Source organism: Macaca nemestrina, chromosome 10 (genome assembly GCF_043159975.1).
Source record: "Macaca nemestrina isolate mMacNem1 chromosome 10, mMacNem.hap1, whole genome shotgun sequence".
NCBI lineage: Eukaryota > Metazoa > Chordata > Mammalia > Primates > Cercopithecidae > Macaca > Macaca nemestrina.
In genome coordinates this window covers 87,095,676-87,113,969 of record NC_092134.1, presented here as the reverse complement: position 1 = coordinate 87,113,969, position 18,294 = coordinate 87,095,676, and the positions used below count along the sequence as shown (strand labels likewise).

The 18,294-nt window shown below is 38.6% G+C and overlaps 1 long non-coding RNA gene across 1 annotated transcript; it reads left to right on the top strand.

Annotated features, from left to right (window-relative positions):
• Positions 1-468: 468 nt before the first annotated feature.
• LOC139356787 (uncharacterized) lies at positions 469-15,614 on the top strand. Its single transcript, XR_011609215.1, has 3 exons — positions 469-1,042; positions 11,477-11,586; positions 12,379-15,614. It is a non-coding gene; the product is annotated as an uncharacterized lncRNA (long non-coding RNA).
• The last annotated feature ends 2,680 nt before the right edge of the window (positions 15,615-18,294 follow it).

Sequence of the window (18,294 nt, the reverse complement as noted above, 5' to 3'; positions counted from 1 at the left end):
TCTTTTTAAATGGTCCTACCTGCTGGTAGGACACCCGCCTTTTAAAAGATGGATAGCCTAAATAGTACACAAATCAACTTTTACCTCACTAGCATTTTTTTTTCCCACTAAACACTTCTGGGTTCTTGGTAATTCTTTTGTAAACCACTTCCTCTTGTTGAAATCTTGAACTAGTTTTGATATAGAAACTAGCTGTTGGGGTGATAGCACATGACCCAGTTTATTAAAATCATCACTTGGTCTTTGGAGAATGGTGGTCTCTTCTGATTCTTTGTCCTGGATTACAACTCCATCTTGCCACCCACTCCCATCATAGAAACTCATCCTTAAATACTCTTAATTGACCACATCTCTCTGCTCTGTAATTCTAGCTTGCAAAATAAGCTCTCCTAAATATATCATCTGATGACTATTCCAGTTTGCTGTGCTTTCTATTTTTTACATCTTGTGTTATTTGAAGACGTTTATATTTACCTAATCACCCTAGAAGCCCCAGGGGAAAGCAGGATGCCATGAGGCTCCAAGCACGCTGACTGTCTGCATTCATTGGCCAGAAGGAACAGTATTCACTCCTCTTTGTTTTTCACACAAGTCACTACTTTCTTGACTCAACCACACATCCCTTCCTTTGTTATGCTTGTATCTGAGTCATTGCTGCTGCTGATAACCAAATGCTCTTTTGCTATGTTCTTTTCTTTTTTCTACTATTTGGAAAGTCTAATGACTTGCTCCTTTTCTGTCCCCTACAGAGAGTGCAGTGGCTCATGCCTGTAATCTCAACACGTTGGGAGGCTGAGGTGGGCAGATCACATAAGGCCACGAGATCGAGACCAGCCTGGCAAAACTCCATCTCTATTAAAAATACAAAAATTAACTGGACATGGTGGCATGCACCTGTGGTTCTGGCTACTTGGGAGGCTGAGGCAGGAGAATCGCTTGAACCTGGCAAGTGGAGGTTACAGTGAGCTGGGATCACACTACAGTACTTCAGCTGGGGTGACAGAACAAGACTGTGTCTTAAAAAAATAAATAAAAACTAATAGTAAGTTGACTTTCTATTACTGTGGATTTAATTAGTACAGTTAGTGTGTTTTCTATGCGGAAGGGGGATGGAGGAGGGAGGAAAGAAGCTGTTATTATAAAACTGTAGTATATGTTTAAAAAAGTTATAATTTTTATCTTTTTTTATTCTTAGAAGCAATATATCTCACACTTCAGGGCTAAAATGTACTTCTCTTCCTCTTCTAAAATCCTGGATACAAATCCTTGGTTTTAAGTTCTCTTTTCCATTCCAGGACACTTTGCAGCCAAAAGTGGAGGTTGAGCTGATCAGGACGGGTTAGGCAACCCTTGTTGTTGAAGGAAGATTTTGGTGGAAGGATCCCATCCCAGTCCCTCCCCTCCCCTCTTCTTCCTCTTCCTCCCCCTTATGATTTTCTGAGCTCTTCAAACACTTTGTCCCTGGGATCACCGTCGCCTCGGGGATGGAGCGCTCCAATGTGGCACCCTTATACCTTGCAAGTGCCTTCAGCAGTGCTTCTGTCAGCCTTGGATGGTGTAATCCGGAGCTGGAGGTCTCTAAGCAGTCAGGCTGCTGCGAGCATGATATTTTGGTGTGTTTGCACCAGCTTCCTGTTGCAGAATTTGGGAAGTGAATCTGGTAACTGCCTGAACAGAAACACTTCCCCTTACTTTCTATATCAAAAAGAAGTTATGAAGTTACCTGCCATTGGTGTCTCTTTTTAGGAGTAAGTACAAAGCATTGTGTTTTAAGGAGACTACATAAATAGGGAAAGAACCTCAGCTTCAGCTAAAACAGGTCACACAATTTCTTTTAGCCTCAGTTTCCTCTTCTGTAAGATGAAGCGATACTATGCCCCTTGCATTGGTTGCTATGAGAAGGCAATGAGATGACTTAAATGAAGTGCTAGGTACCTTGGCGGGGGGCACTCAATAAGTGGTAGCCATTTCTCTTTTGGAGAATAGGTTCTGTTTTGTATAAATGTTGTGGACTCTGTCTTCTGAAGTTTGTTTTGTGAGTTGCAGTCATGTGCTTCATATTTCCACGGTAACCCTTGTACTCTGTGTCGGTGTTTATACCCACTTTTGCCAGTGGAGTGAGAGCTCCTGCAGGAAAGAGAGGCATAGTGTGTTTGCTGATCTATGTGCTGGGGTAGAGCGGCATGGAAGGAAGGGCCAAAGAGCTCAGGCTGGAGCCAGGCTGTCTGAGTTTAAATGCTGCTGCTAAGTTGGTAGCTGTGTAAACTCAGGCAAGTTACTCAGCTTCTCTGTGTTTCAGTTTCATCATCTGTAGAATAGAGACACTACTGTATACTACCTCATAGAGAGGTTGTAAGAATTAAATGAAAAAATTCACAGATATATGTAAAATGCTTAAAACAGCATCTGGCTCAGGGTATGTATACTGTTACTATTTACAGCATACATCAGACTCACCATATGGTGAGTGCTCCCTAAATGCAAGCTTGCAAATGAGTGGGAAGTAGAGCATCCCTCTTTCTCTGTGTTCTATAGGGATCCCAAATGGAAGTGTGAACTACACGTGCTTATAAGAGATAGAATATCAAGAATATCAAGTAGAATTTAGATTCCTGTATATGGGAGAATATTCCTCTTCTGCTGGACTCTCTATTTCTGTTTCTGCTGCACCCTTGATTTCCCTCCCATTTGGTATTCCCAGGGCTCCTGTTCGTATCTCTTTGGTCATATCTCCCGGTCATATGGTGGTCAGTTCTGTGGGGACAGCACTATGTCCAATTTGTTTAATGTTGTATCCGTAGCTCCTAGCCTCTGGCATGATAGCTTCTAAAAGCATGTTTAACAAATGATACGTGGAACACTAGAAAGTGCTATTGAACGTAAGCAGTTTCCAAGAGACACTATTTGTGCACTTAGTAAGGTCAGTACACTGGGCCAGGGCGGGGGCAGGAATACGTGAGAACACAAGTGTAGTGGGAACATATTGTTAATTTACAACCGCAGGAAAAAACAAATATGCATGGTCATAAAGCTTGATTTAGAAAACAGTCTCATTATTAGTGTTAACCCCAAACCTTGGTATTTAGTTTAGGGTAGAATCTGGGAAGAGAAATCAAATGGGAGATTCAGCCCAGAAGAATCACATGATAAAGACTGACTAAATACTGTAAATTTTTCTCAGAGCAAACTTTTATAATACATGTTTCTCAAATATTAATTGATGGTCTAGTGTCTAAAAGAAATAAGCCCAGGAAGGCTATACCATTGTATTTTAAGTGACCTCTAGCCACTCTAACAACTCCTTGAGAGTTATGGCAATGTCCAGGATGTTTTGTGCCTTTGTCAGGCATATGATATATTACTGCTTGCCTGGCCCAGTGTCTTTTAAGGAATTCTGTGGATCAAGTGTCAGGCCATGGCAGGAGACTTGTTCTAAAACAATCATCAGCCTGGTTGAAACAACATAAAAAATGTTTCTAAGTTTGCTATGAGTGTTGTTCATGGCACCTCACCGCAAAGCTATTTTCCTTTGCATCTTGCAGTTGTTTTCATGGTGGCAACTTCTGCAAAGCATATATGATACCTGGCAAAGGATGTCATGGCAGGTTGAGAGGTCTATCTGTAAGTCTTTCTAATTTGGCAGTAAAATTTTAAAGCAAATCCCAGAAAATCCTTGTTGATCTTTGACTCTATGCCCATTAAAGTTTTTCATATCCCCAAAGAATTAAGATCTTCAGATAAAATGTGAAGTGCGGCACAAACGAAGACACATTTGTCAAGTATTAAAACGTGCCAGGACTTGGAGGTGTCACAAGACCTTTTACAAACTGTGTATAGTTTTGTAAATTTAACAAATGACATGAAATTTTATCTTTATAAATGAAACTCCCAATTCTTGTTTTTCTTTCTCAACTGGAGGCAACTAGAAAAAGAAAGACTTTTTGCTTTAAGATTGGATTTATTTTAGGCCTATTTGTTGATTTTTGGATGTATTACAAGCCCCGGTGGGAGAGGGAAGTTCTGGAGCCAGAAGGACCTTGATCCTGCCTTTGGCACCAATCAGGCGCATACACTGGGGCAAGTCTCTTAACTTTCTGGTGGTCAGTTCCTCATCTGAAAAAAGGAATCACTACCTACCTCACATGGTAGTGTCCAGCACATACTGGGCAACATTAATTTTAAAATCTGAATTTAGGTTACTTTTTAAACATACATATGGGTAGAAAGAAAGCTGGGCTTAAGCCAGAAAACCAGTCTTGGTCCTGCTACTTCTTAGTTTTCAACAAATTAACTCAGAAACAGAAATTTAGAACTGAAGGGATTTGGAGGGAGCCCAGCCCTCTTGACTTTCAAATAACAAAACTGAGGACCACAAAAATGATAAGCCTTGCTTAAGGCCAGGCAAGCTAGTGACAGGGCTTTGAACATAAACCAGCAGTCAGGGTGCTGGGTCCCAGCCTTTTTCAGTCCTACAGCCCTGCCTTTTGGTAAAAAGCTACACAGATTTTGTTATGATTTAATCACATTTGTTTCAAGTGTCAACCTAATTTGATATTCTTAGTGCCAAAAAGACTTCTTTAGAATAGAAGAACAAAATGACAACCATGACTATTTGACCAGAAGAGAAGTATAGAGCAGAGAATCTTAAGAGTTCTGACATAACTCAGAAAGTTGAAGATCAGGGCGGTGACTCTCGGCCTGGATTGATGCATGGACATGCAGTGCCAGAACTTCTCAAAGATTCTCAATCTTTCCCCCCACATCACAGCTGCCTTATTCTGATGGGAAAATAGAAAGGTACCTCTCTGAGGGAAGAGCACATATATTACATATTGTTTGAAACCTCCACGGTGGCTTGTACAGTGCTTAGCACCCCATTGATTTCTTTAAATGCCTTCTAAATAGTATGGACAATGAAAAACTACTACTAGAATTTTCAGTATAGGGTATTGATGGGATTTACAAGCTGAATGCACCTGTGCAATCAGCACCCTGATGTATACACAGAGAACATTATCAGCATTCCAGAAGCCTCCTCCATGCCCCCAGCGGGGTGCCTCGATCCTCGCTTCTAACAGCGTACAGCATAGATGAGCTTTCTCCTGTTTGTCTACATTTTGTACAAACGGACTGACACAATAGGTACTCGTTGCGTTTGGATTCTTATGGGAAATATTCATATGTTGCTTTGGATACACAGGAAGTAGGATTCCAAATTGGGGGCCCTCAGTGGAGGACAAAAGCAATTTGCATATTGCAGTTTCATTTTAATGATGGAAACTGGTATCAATATAGCACATGATTAGTAAGAGTGTGTAGGTGTAATTAGGTTGAAACTTGTTCTTATTGCCAAGATTTTTGTACCTTAAATGATTCACTACATTTTACAGCAAAGTATAATTTTAGTTAGCCCAATTGATGTAAATAATACAAAATTGAGGACAGTGAAAAATAAAACCCTTTCCCTTGTGTGCTTTCCTTTGAAATTGTTTTTAAGCAAATTTTTATTTTTTATGTAATGTTCAGAAAAGAATGACAAATTTTCTAAATAAATAATCCAAATAAAAAGAAATTCTGAATGATGAACCCAGATCATTCTGTCTTCATTATCTTTATATTCCTATTATACAACTAAATGGCTGACACATAGTATGCATTCAATAAATGATGACTGCTAGAATAAGTGAATGATTAAGTTAAAACATCATGACAAACCAGGACATCACAACTTATTCTAGAGAATATGTACCAGCAGAGTAAACAGCAATTCCGGGAGACTTAACACTCTGTACATAAATGAAGACTATTTGGAAGCAGTTTTGCTTTTCAGATTTGGAGTCATGCAATTGTAATCCTCCAGTTCTCGTGGTGGAAGAGATTGCTAATTATGTCTCGGTATCCCTTTTCTTCTTCTTTTAGTAATAGAATTCCTGAGTATTAGCAAAGCATATGGCTACTTGACTAGATATAATATTTCACAGCATCCTTTGGAGCTACAAGACTAAGTCCTTGTCAATGGAAAGTGACCAGAAGTAATGCAGGCATCTTGTGGATTTCACTTTTAAAAAACAATTTGTGCTGACTGGGAAATGATAACAATAGAACAGCTGAAGAGAGTCCGTAAGTGAGTCCCATATCTGTAGTAGAATCTCTGCTCACCTGTGGATTGTTAAGTAAGAGAGAAACAAATTTCTATGTTATGAAGACACTATACTTTGGATGGGGTCTTTTTTTTAAAGAATACCTTAGCATATACCCTAATTAATATAGAAATTTGAACCAGAAGTGGGGTGTTACCATAACAAAAAGCTAAATTTTGTGTCATTGAATAGCAACAGGCAGAGGGTGACATGGGCACGAAATTTGATCTAGAAACATTGGTAACACTTGTTATTCTGTGATATGTAATTTGCTAAAACAGTTACCTGTCATAACTTGAAATACAGCTATGCACCTACTGACCTTTAGCTCAATGGGAAAAACTTTGCATATAGATATGTATTGGCTAGTCCTCACTACTTTTAACAATGTATTATAAGAATAAATGGAAGTTATGGAATTATTAGCCAGCAAGAAAAGACAGAAGAGAATATAGCTCTGATAAGGGAGGTTCTTATTACTTATGGCTTGTAATCTAATGTGCTTGAAAGATTCAGTCATGCAGAGTTGGAAAATCTGTTTGTATCCCAAACAGCAGTAGATAAGTTTGATGATGGAGGCCTTTTTCACGTGCCTTCTGTTAAATATTCAATTTCCAACTGTTAAGTGCCTTCAGTTGGCTGGACAATTGAAGCCAGTCCAGAGCAAAGATTGCATTGAAGATGCTGCCTTCCAGTTTCACATGGTTGCCACTAAAGTTAGCCAACGTTAAATGAAAGGAAAGAGAGACAAGCTGAGCACAGAGACCAGGAGATAAAAGAGAAGACTTGGCTTAAAAACTGTGACCAGGGACAAACTTTGGCTATTCTGACTTTCACATAGAATCTAATAGATTAGAATCCTAGTAAAAAATAGGGGTGACTGTGGTGTCTATTTGCAAAAAGAAGTGTGTGCATAGATATTGGGAGGAGGGGTAGACATGGCAGAAACTGATAATTTACCCTAGTAACTAACCACTCTTCCTTTCTTTAGCAAAATGCACCCCAAACCACCCTAGTTTTAGGGCACACGGTTGCCTACCTAGTGACTATATTCTCTTAGCCTTCTTTGTGATTAGGGATTGCTATGTGACTCAGTTACAGCCCGTAGTACACGAATGGGAGTTTTTTAAGTGTTTGAACATCATTGAGTATTTATTCCACTTCCCTTTCTGCAACTGGCTGAGAAATAGCAAACAACTGGAGATGCCTTGGGCCAAAGAGAGATGTTGCATATTGACAACAATAGAGCCACTCCACTTCTGTGATACCACCCACTTCTGTATTGTTACATAAAGAAGCATAAATTTCTCTTATTTAAGCCACTCTATTTTTTGAGTGTCTTTGTTTCAGCAGCTTAACTGTGGTCTAATGAACATATAGGCTTCTGCACAGTGTCAGGTTCAATATAAGAAAAGAGAAACAACTTTAAGTATTTGAAATGGAAAGATATTTTACAAAACTGACTGACCAGGGGAGCTACCAACTCTGAGACCAGCAATGGAGCTATGTCAGGGTCAAGAACCTAATGCTGCTACTATTGCTGCCATGGCTTCCGAACACTAGGTCCTGGAACGTGGTGCTAGGAGCCTTACCCTGGTTGTCAGCAGAAATAGCCAAGAAGGGATAGGCCTTACCCTGGTTGTCAGCAGAAATAGCCAAGAAGGGATAGGCCTTACCCTGGTTGTCAGCAGAAATAGCCAAGAAGGGATAGGAAGGTGGTGTCTGCCTTCTATATCTTCATGCCACACTTGTGTGTATCCACCTTTTGGGACCCAATTTCCTTCCAGGACTCTAGCTGCAGGGAGATCTTGAAAATGTTGTTTTTGTCTTTGCAACCTCTCCAGTGAGAATGAATGGAAATTGAGTGAACAAATCCATAGTTCCAGCCCTCAGTTATCTCATAGTTAAATGGAGATGGTATGTTACCCACCTCAAAGGGCTACTGGGAGAATTAGTTGAGATTTAATAAATGGGAAGTACATATGTATGTTTGGTACATATTACAAATTCAAAAATATAGATACTACATTAGATACTATATTATAATATCATTTAGTTACTTAAAATATTACGCCTATTTGCCACATGCTTGTCTCTTTCACAAAAATGATTGGCTGGCTAGGGACTGATAAGTTTGATAAGAATCCCTCTTTCTGTATTATAATATAAAAGTAGCAACATCTCTATTATTACAAAAGCTACCACTTGAAGGTAATTTTTTTTTTTTTTTTTTTTTTTTTTTGTGAATGCTAAAGGAAGTGAGAACCCTCCCTGGTTTAACAATAGAGGAGTAAGACCAGAGAAAGCAGCAGGGGTGCAATCATTTTTACCGTCTTCAAGAATCAGCCTTCTGTTTTGGAACAATGGAAATCTATGGAAGGGTATTAAGTTGGGGAGAGGCATTATCAGATTTGCCTTTCGGGAAGCTGTCTCTGGTGAAATGGAGAATACGTTAGGGGAGGGATGGTTAGTGGGCAGTTGCAGTAATTTAGGCAAGCAATGGTAGTAGCTTAGACCACAAGAGCAGTGGCTCTGGGAGGGGAGACGAGCAGTTTGGGAGGTGTTCTCAGCAGAACTGGGTGATTGCTACCTCTGAATCCTGTCAAGGAAACTTTGGAGTAATAGAAAAATTTCTGTTTCTCAATTAATATGTACACAACGTCTGTAGGTGCCTTTGGATACTTGTTACCTGGTATGAATTAAAAGCCTGATTCTGACTCATACAATTAAATGAGAGTAAAGGAAGATGATGTCGTCATCTTTTGTTGGTTTACAACTATGAAGGAAGGAAATATTTTATAAAGTTTTCTATGAACTAGGTTCAAAGTTATTTAATGGCTGAGTGTGAAAGGCTTTCAAAGCATAATTATGCTGCACTGTTAAGTGTTAGTGACCAAAATGTTGATAAATTGCTTCATGTTAAATGACCAGACATTTTAATGATTTAGACATTTTATTCAGGCTACCCTCACAAGATACCTTGCACAGGGAGGCCCCATGTTAAAGTATAGAGAACGGTCTGGCTGCATATGCTGCAGATAATCTTGCTAGAGCCTTATTTCACTAATCTGTTTGGATCTTCAGTCAAGGATAACACCATTATGATAGTATTCTTATGGTTCCTTTTTTTTTTTGAGGTGGAGTCTTGTTCTGTCACCAGGCTGGAGTGCAGTGGTGTGATCTCGGCTCACTGCAACCTCCACCTCCCGGGTTCAAGCAATTCTCCTGCCTTGGCCTCCTGAGTAGCTGGGACTACAGGCGTGTGCCACTATGCTCAGCTAATTTTTGTATTTTTAGTAGAGACAGGGTTTCACCATGTTGGCCAGGATGGTCTTGATCTTTTGACCTTGTGATCAGCCCGCCTTGGCCTCCCAAAGTGCTGGAATTATAGGCATGAACCACTGTGCCTGGCCTCTTATGGTTTCTTTTAAGTGGAGTAGATTATAAAGTGTGGCATACCCTGTTTTAAAATCAGTGATGTCTAAAGTAATTATAGGGCATTGCAAAACTACAGGAATAGATATCAACTCAAGTGAAAAGAAGCCGTTCAGTTCCGTAGCAAAGCGTTCCTGTCAGCTCTGTCCCCACATCACTGGTGGCGAATGTTGGCATTGCTGGTATCATTACAGGTAAAAGGTCAGTCACATTCCAACTTCCTTAGTCTTTAGTATTTCCTGTGCAGTCTAAAAATATACCGGGAGAAAGTTGGCTGAGTTCAAAGGGTAGGAGAAATCTATTTCATCCTGAGGAGCAGTGGCTGCACTTTGTTCAGTGTTTACTAGTGGAACATTAAGAGAAGTGAAATTATTTGAACAACTCCAAACTGTTTGATTCAATTAAAAAGCATTTACTGGATTTGGTGCTTATGAAGATGTTCCTGATTCTTTTCTGCCTGCTTTTATGGTCTAAGAGTTGATTTCCATCCTCCCAATCCTTCTTGAATCTAGCAAAAAATGTACAATTCAGAATAAACCTAGTTCTTAGAAAGAGTATCTTTTTAGCTGTTACAATTTTTAGAAGGTTAATTGTTAAATATGTCATTTGTCTATAAGTGTGGCTAGTAATTTTACCAATTTTATTTCTTTACTATATATTTATTGAATGCCTACTATGTATAGGACTCTCTTGAGCAGTCAAAGTTTTTCAAGGACGTACTCTACTAAGGACAAATTTTCCTAAATTCTCACAGTCCCTATGTTACCTATACGGAAACCGACTGCTCTCTAGTCAGGAAAAAATGAGTTACCCTTGGTGACAGAGGGATCACCTGATCAGAGTTCCACAGATGAGCCAGATGAGTTGTTTCCCAACCTACCCCTCTTCATTAGTCATTTTCATGTCATGTGTGACTATATGACTTAGAATAATGTAAAATAGCCACAACACATAAAATATTATTTTAAATAGATATTCTTAAATAATTTGACAATAATCTTATGCTTTGACAAGTCTTTAAAAAAATAGAAGTTTAGATTAGATCTTTAAAATAATACACAAAGAAATGAGAGATGTAATTTAAAAAGGCAAGCTTATTTCTAAAGATTTTCAACTTTTTGTTTATTAACAATTAATAATTTATTAAAGTTCTTAAGGAATCTATTTCCAGCTTAAAATCATAGAAAAAACAAGTAGGAGAATTCAGGAGTGTGATTCAGAGTTGCCTAAAGAGTATGCTAAAAGTCAACTTTTTTATTCCTTAGGCTTGATATTCACAACACATTTCCTTAAATGTCAGCATTTTGGTTCAATTTATTTTTTCCATTTACAGTTTATTTTTCTTTTCAATTGCAAAGTAATACATGTCCATTCTCATGATATAAAAATGGATAATATAAAGTATGTAGAATAGAAAACACCATAGTACCAACCCTCCATCTCCCCTATCTTTCTACCAATTCCACCTGGGAACTCTTTATTGTTTATAGTTTGGGGAGTACATTTCCATTGCTTTTCTCTGCATTTGCAAGTAATTCTATTTCTAAAATGCGACCACATTTTGCGAAGAGAATACTGCATACCCTCCTCCCACTTTCATGAGAAAGACCCTGCAGGTGAAAGAAAGAGTGGAAGGTAAGAGCAAATTAATATTGGATTAAATAAAATCTCCTCAGGTTACTTTTGTTTCTGGGACTAGCTTTAGAGTATTCTCATTGTCTGCATTGTCTGCTATGGGCTGAATTGTGTCTCTCCAAAATTCATATGTTGAACCCCTAACCCACAATGAAACTGAATTTGGAGATAGAGCCTATAAAGTAATGATTAAGGTTAAATGAGGTTGTAAAGGTGGGGCCCAGATATGAGTGTCTGAGCTCTCTCTCACTTTCTCTTACACAAAGGTCATGTGAGCACACATTATAAAGGCAGCTGCCCACAAGCCAGGAAGAGAGGCATCATCAGAAACCGACCATACTGGCTTCCTCATCTCAGACTTTCAGCCTCCAGAATGGTGAGAAATAAATGTCTGTTGGTTAAGCCACCCAGTCTATATTTTGTTATGGCAGCCCAAGCTAACAAATATTGTTTCTCCTTGATGGCTGTGCATTTGGAGGGAGCCTCTGTGAACCCTGACTTTCCTCTAGGAGCAGGTTGGGTAGGAAAGTAACACCCATCAGCTGAGTGTAGTTCATACAGATGTGGACCAGACAGGGCGTGAAAGGCGGAAGGAGAGGACTGGTCTCAAAGGACAAACACCAAGACTGAAAGGCAAACTTAGGAGAAATCGACACTATTAGGAGGAATTGACAAAGTAAATCTTATGACAAATTTCAAAATTAAAAAATTAAAAAACCCTAACAGAAATAAAATGTCTCATTTGGATAATGTTTTAAATCTTCTAAGTGCTTTTCTATCTGTCTTCTCATTCGATCCTCAGATTAATGTTTGAAGTTAGAGTTTATAATTATTATTTATCTCAGCTTGTCAGCTGAAGAAACCAAGAACCTAATAATTTAATTAAATGACTTGTGTAAGTTTTAACAGTTAATTTGCAACAGAGTAAATCTTATAAAAATTTCAAAATTAAAATACTGTAATAATGCAGAAAGTCTATTTTGGGAAGGCTGGCCAAAATTATAATGGAAATATTTTTTGATCTAAAGGGGCCCTTATTAATTTGCAAGGCTCTGCTATGGTTACCCACATGCTAAAAACTCCCACATGTCCATCCCCCTCTGACTTCTGTGAGCGCCAGGCTCATATATCCAGTGCTTATTTGAAGCTCCTCTTGTAATCCTCACAGGCATCATAAATGGAATGCAGAGTCACCAAGGACTGAAGAACCCTCAGAAAAGGCTGTGGAAGAGTCCCCTTGCTGTTGCATTTCCCCTAATTCTTCTGACCCCAACCCTGGACATGGTCACCATGGCTCATAGACATGAGTCGCTGAGTGTATAGGTGTGGATCTGAGGGATTTGGGGTTGTGTTCCCAGCTTGTTTATAGATTTGACTTCATAATGGTGATTTGTGTTTATTTCAGTGCTTGAGTCAGGAGGTTTGCCTGACATCCTGAAGACCAAGGTCTTCTCTGTGGAGAACTATCTAGCACTTGTGACAGCTCTGGGAGTGTTTTTAAGAACAGGTTGATGTGTATGCTCTGTATTAATTTTTTTATAGATTTGAGGGTGGGTAGTCAGCCATGCTCTGTTCACCTTTGGATCTTTTGCTGAATTCTTAGTTAAGATTGTAATCTACATTAATGGCAACAGAAGGGTAAACTGACTAGGAGGTTTATTACATACTGTTTTGTGTTGCCGGAGGCAGCACAATCCATTTTCCGGATGGTTTTGGCACGATTCTTCCTGGCACCTCAGAGATGGGCACTGTGATGTTATATACACTCTTGTGCCTGGTTATTAATCTGTGTGTTTTGGATGAACATAAAGTAAAACATGCAGGGAACCGCTAATGCATTGTAAGGTGGTAAATCATATCTCAGCTTCTCATCCATAGTGATTCATTGGGAACATTTTTCCCCAGTGTTTTGGTTCCATAAGCAAATAAATCAAATTTCAGTCTCACAAAGATTTCCACCCATCAGCAAAAACTTACTAATTTTTTGCCTGTTCCAAATTACAAATTAGCTGTATTATTCTTGTTACTATTCAAATAGAACACCATACAATACATTCAGTTTCTCTACTTGATCCAGTTTCTGTGAAAATTTAACAAATATAATCAAATAGACTAAGCGTAAGAACTTTTATGAAATTCCACATGGTATTTATTTGGACTGGTGTGTGATCTTTGGTAGGTCTCTATTTACCTATTTTGAAGGAAGCCATTATTTCTTCCCTTTATTTTTATATATGCAAGGTACAACTTCAGAGTCTCATTTGCCTGTGAATTGAGAGAGTTCAGTGGACTCACGGGAGACTTGAGTTCTGGCTTTCGACTGCTTCGTTGCTTCCATGAATCTCTGATATTCTTACTCCTAGTAAAGACAACCTCTCACTAACAGTCACCAAGCAATCAGCAGCAAAGATTGAGTTTCTCCCTTTCCAAAGCCAGTTAGTCAGTCAACAAACAATTCCTAAGTGCCCGCCAAGCATTGAGCTCACCCTGGAGGCACAGAGGCAGACAATCGTGATTGTGCAGAATCAGTTGGAACAAGGTTATCTGGATGGTGGCAAGGGAGACAGAATGAGAGGAAACAGAGGATTTGCACATAATTGATACTTTCAGTTAGATTAAAAAATACATTTGAAGTTTGGGATTCAGCATCCCAAATCTAGAATATGGGACCAGGAAGGCCTGTGCCTGCTTTATAAAGATCATTGATAGATTGTTACCGTGGGGCCCATGGGAGGATCAGCAGGAGGGGAAGCCACACAAAAATAGAAAAGAGAAAAAAATGGCCCCAAAGTATGTATATAATTGCAGTTTTACACTTAAAAATTTTTTCTATATATGCAAAGAAGGTATATTTTAAAAAGGATTAGTGATTGTTAGAGCCAGAAGTGACTTTAGGAATACTTGGATTTAGAAATTTTCTAACTTTGGCGTACATCAGAATCTCTTGGGGGTTTGTTAAAATAAATACCAATGCACAGATCCTAACCTGATGGCCAAGACCTGCTTTCCTAGGTAACCCTAAAATATACTGAGGTTTGAAAACCACTTATTAGTCCAGTTTTTATTTTACAAAGAATAAAACTGGCATCCAGAGGGTTTAATATACTCACCCACGAACATATCAATTCCCTTCCTAGTTTAATCTCTATTGGCTGTGTGCCCAGACAGGAAAAAAAAAAATGCATCCACTTTGGGAGGTGTCCAGAGATAATTTTTTTTTTCTGTCTTTTGATAGCAAAGAAAGGAAATGTACAAGCAAATTGGGAAAAAATTACTACATATGTACTTGTGAGTATAGCTGCTAGACATCAGGGAGCATAGATTCAAGTTGCCCTGGATATACACTCCCCATAGATGTCTTTTATGGCTATAAAATTTTGTGATAGATGAAACTATTAATAGATATTTTCTACTTTCTCATTTTTGCTTACAATTAAGAAAAAGATATTTATTTTTCAAACTATCCACACCAGGGATTATAGGGTGTTAGGCATAGTTAACTGAATTTCATCATCACCCCTAATATAGTTAAGTAGGCCAGGTTTATTGCTTTAGATGAGGAAGCGAAGAGAAGTGTCATACTCACCACATTAAGATATTAATACATTTATTAGAATTATATTGGAAATAGAAAGTTCCTGACACTCTCGTTAGTGCTGGGCCTACAGCCTCAGTTTTCACAAAAGATCTAGAGTTCAAGGTACCAAATTTTATCAAAATAAGTTTGGGTTTAAGTTCACCAACTCGCCTGTAGCCTACTCGTCCTTTCTGGCAATGATTAACACTAGTGTTTAATGCATGTTCTAAAGTGTGTTCTTTAAACTCTCTTACCAAACAGAACTTCCTTTTTATGTAATGAGTCAGCTCTATGGGTATTTGTAGCCAGGGGAATTGCCTCTCCACTGGTGGAGATATGGAGCCCAGCTGCCAGGGTAAACAGCCACTTCCTAATGTAATTGCTCAGAAATGCTGGAGGAGAAAATGTAAGAAAAGAAATTGCTCTGTCTTATAAACAGTCAACTGTGTTTTACAATAGTGTACCAGCACTCCAAACCATTCATCAACTTGAGTAATGATGGCTGGATTTCACTGTTAGGTTTACTTGGTAGTCACATTAATCCTTCTCTTCTGCATGATGTGCCAGATTTCTTTGATGACAAACAGTCCACCAAGGGCCTAAATATGGTTTTAGGAGCAAGCTTTTAATCAGACTCAAACTTATCCGAGGCCATTTCGGCTTTCTCTCTTCTTGAGTGAGGCCAGAGGAAATACTTCTCAAGTTTGAGTCAGGACCATTTAGGGACTTCTTTCTTTATTTTAATTTTTCTAATGATATCATTACAAATTATTTTTTTAAATAGCAGTTAATTAAGATGGAAAATAAGCCAGAATCACATAATCATAGCCTGCAAAGCACCTCCTGGGTTCATACATCAGTGACTTGAATTGTTCCGTTCCTCTCTGCAGGAGCAATGGTGCTGTTGCCACTGCATGTGTGCTTTCTGTGCCCACAAGAATGTTAAGCGTTCATCCATAATTCATATTTATTTATTTTTTCTTTTTTGAGACAGAGTCTGGCTCTGTCGCCCAGGCTGGAGTGCGATGGCTTGGTGGAGGTTGGCTCATTGCAACCTCCACCTGCTGGGTTCCAGCAATCTTCCTGCCTCAAACACCTGAGTAGCTGGGACTATAGGCATGAGGCACCACGCTGAGCTAAGTTTTGTGTTTTTAGTAGAGACGGGGCTTCACCATGTTGGCCAGGCTTGTCTTGAACTCCTGACCTCAGGGGACCTGCCTGCCTTGGCCTTTCAAAGTGCTGAGATTACAGAGGGGAGCCACCGTGCCCAGCCCAGAATTAATATTTAGAGAAAAACTTTCGGAGGTGATTTCACCTGATCATTGATCAGCCTTCCCACAGTTTTATAGTGTTAAGTGAGCTTTATCTGTATGTGAGTTGGCGGTATCTTCATTTAGTTTGCTGTATATTGATATTTTTAACTTGTTAGCATCTGTTAAAAAATTCACAATGTGCACATACAATATGTTGAATACAAATATCCTTCTTTCTTTTATTTTCCAGCCATCTTATTCCTTTCCCAATTACTGTTAATGGTTTCTCATATATACTTATGGGAGTATGTTGAATATTTACAATCATATGCATATATAAGGATATGTGCATATATTTTTTAGTACAGGTGATCGCATTCTCTATATACTGTTCTGAACCACACTATTTTCCCCTTAACCATATCTTGGAGATCTTCCCATCTCAATATTTATTAATATTGTCTTAATCTTCCACCATGGGACATTTAGGTTATTTTCAATCTTTTGCTACTACAAAGATGCATTTTCATCTGTGGGAATATATTTATGTGATAAATACCCAGAAGTCAATTTCTGGTTCTAACAATATGTGTACTTTAAATTTTAGTGATTATTGTCAAATTGCAAAAGGTTATGACAATTCATATTCCCACCAGCAAAGCAAGAATGTGCCTTTTTCTATAAATACTTGCCAATACAATGTGTTAAATATTTCGATCTGCTTAAATTTACATCTTTTTTATTATGAATAGTATAGTACCTATTCATAATCTAAGTCATTTGTTTTTTCGTTTTCTGTGGAGTATTCCAATCCTTCTCCTTTAATTTTTTTTATTGATTTATAGTAGCTCTTTATTTGGGGAATAAATTAGTCCTTGGTTTGTCATGTAAAGTACAATTTCTTTTGATCTTATCTATGGTATTTTGAGGTATACAGAAACTTTTATTTTTTATGTAGTCAGACGCATTTAATATTTGATATTATAGCTTCTGAATTTTATGGAAAAATTTAGAAAGGCCTTTTCCATTTTTTTGAGGTTATGAAAAAATTCTTCAATTATTTCCCCTCCTGGTACTCTTATGGCTTTATTTTTCCATTTTAAATCTTGGTGTTACAGGAAAGGTATCCCGATCCAGACTCCAAGAGAGGGTTCTTGAATCTCACCCAAAAAATAATTCGGGACGAGTCCACAGTGCAAAGCAAAAGCAAGTTTATTAAGAAAGTAAAGGAATAAAAGAATGGCTACTCCATAGACAGAGCAGCCCTGAGGGTGCTGGTTGTTCTTTTTTTTTTTTTTTTGGTTATTTCTTGATCATATGCTAAACAATGGGTGGGTTATTCATGTCTTCCCTTTTTAGACCATATAGGGTAACTTTCTGACATTGGCATGGCATTTGTGAACTGTCAAGGCACTGGTGGGAGTGTAAGCAGTGAGGATGACCAGAGGTCACTCTTATGGCCGTCTTGGTTTTGATGAGTTTTGGCCAGCTTCTTTATTGCAACCTGTTTTATCAGCAAGATCTTTATGATCTATATCTTGTGCTGACCTCTTAGCTCATCCTATGACTTAGAAAGCCTTAACTTGAATGCAGCCCAGTAGGTTTCAGTCTTATTTTACCCAGCTCCTATTCAAGATGGAGTTGCTCTGGCTCACATGTCTCTGACATTGGTGTATCTGGAATGTTGGGGGTATGTGGAGTGAGGTAGGGATCCAACATTTCCCACCAGATGGTTGTGAGGTCCTTCAGCATGTCTACTGAGCTCTATATTTAGGTCAGCCCTGGGTTAGGCAGGGTGTGACTGGAGAGCAGATGTAACCCTGCCTTGTAGAGCTACACTGGATTCTGGAGGGCATATTCCATTGCCAGTGTGTCTGCAATAAAGGCACTGGGGGGCTCTGCAGAAATGTTAGGAGCCTTATGGGAAGAGGAGAATATTGACTCATTGGAACAGAGTGGGGGTGAGTGGCTATGAGCATGGTGGTATAAATGGAGCAGTCAAGCATTTCAGATAAAGAAAAATAAGAACTTGCTTTTACCATTGGGAATGAAATTAATTTCAATATTTTGTATCCTTGTTACCTCACTACACAGTGATAGAGGGCATTTAAAAATTTGATTTAGGACAACTCCAAACAGGTTTTTGAGGGCTTATGTTTATCTAACTTCAAATAAATCAAGTAATACTAACATCATCTTATGCACTATAAATACAAGATTGGGAACTTCCAACAAATGCATAAGGCTCAAATGA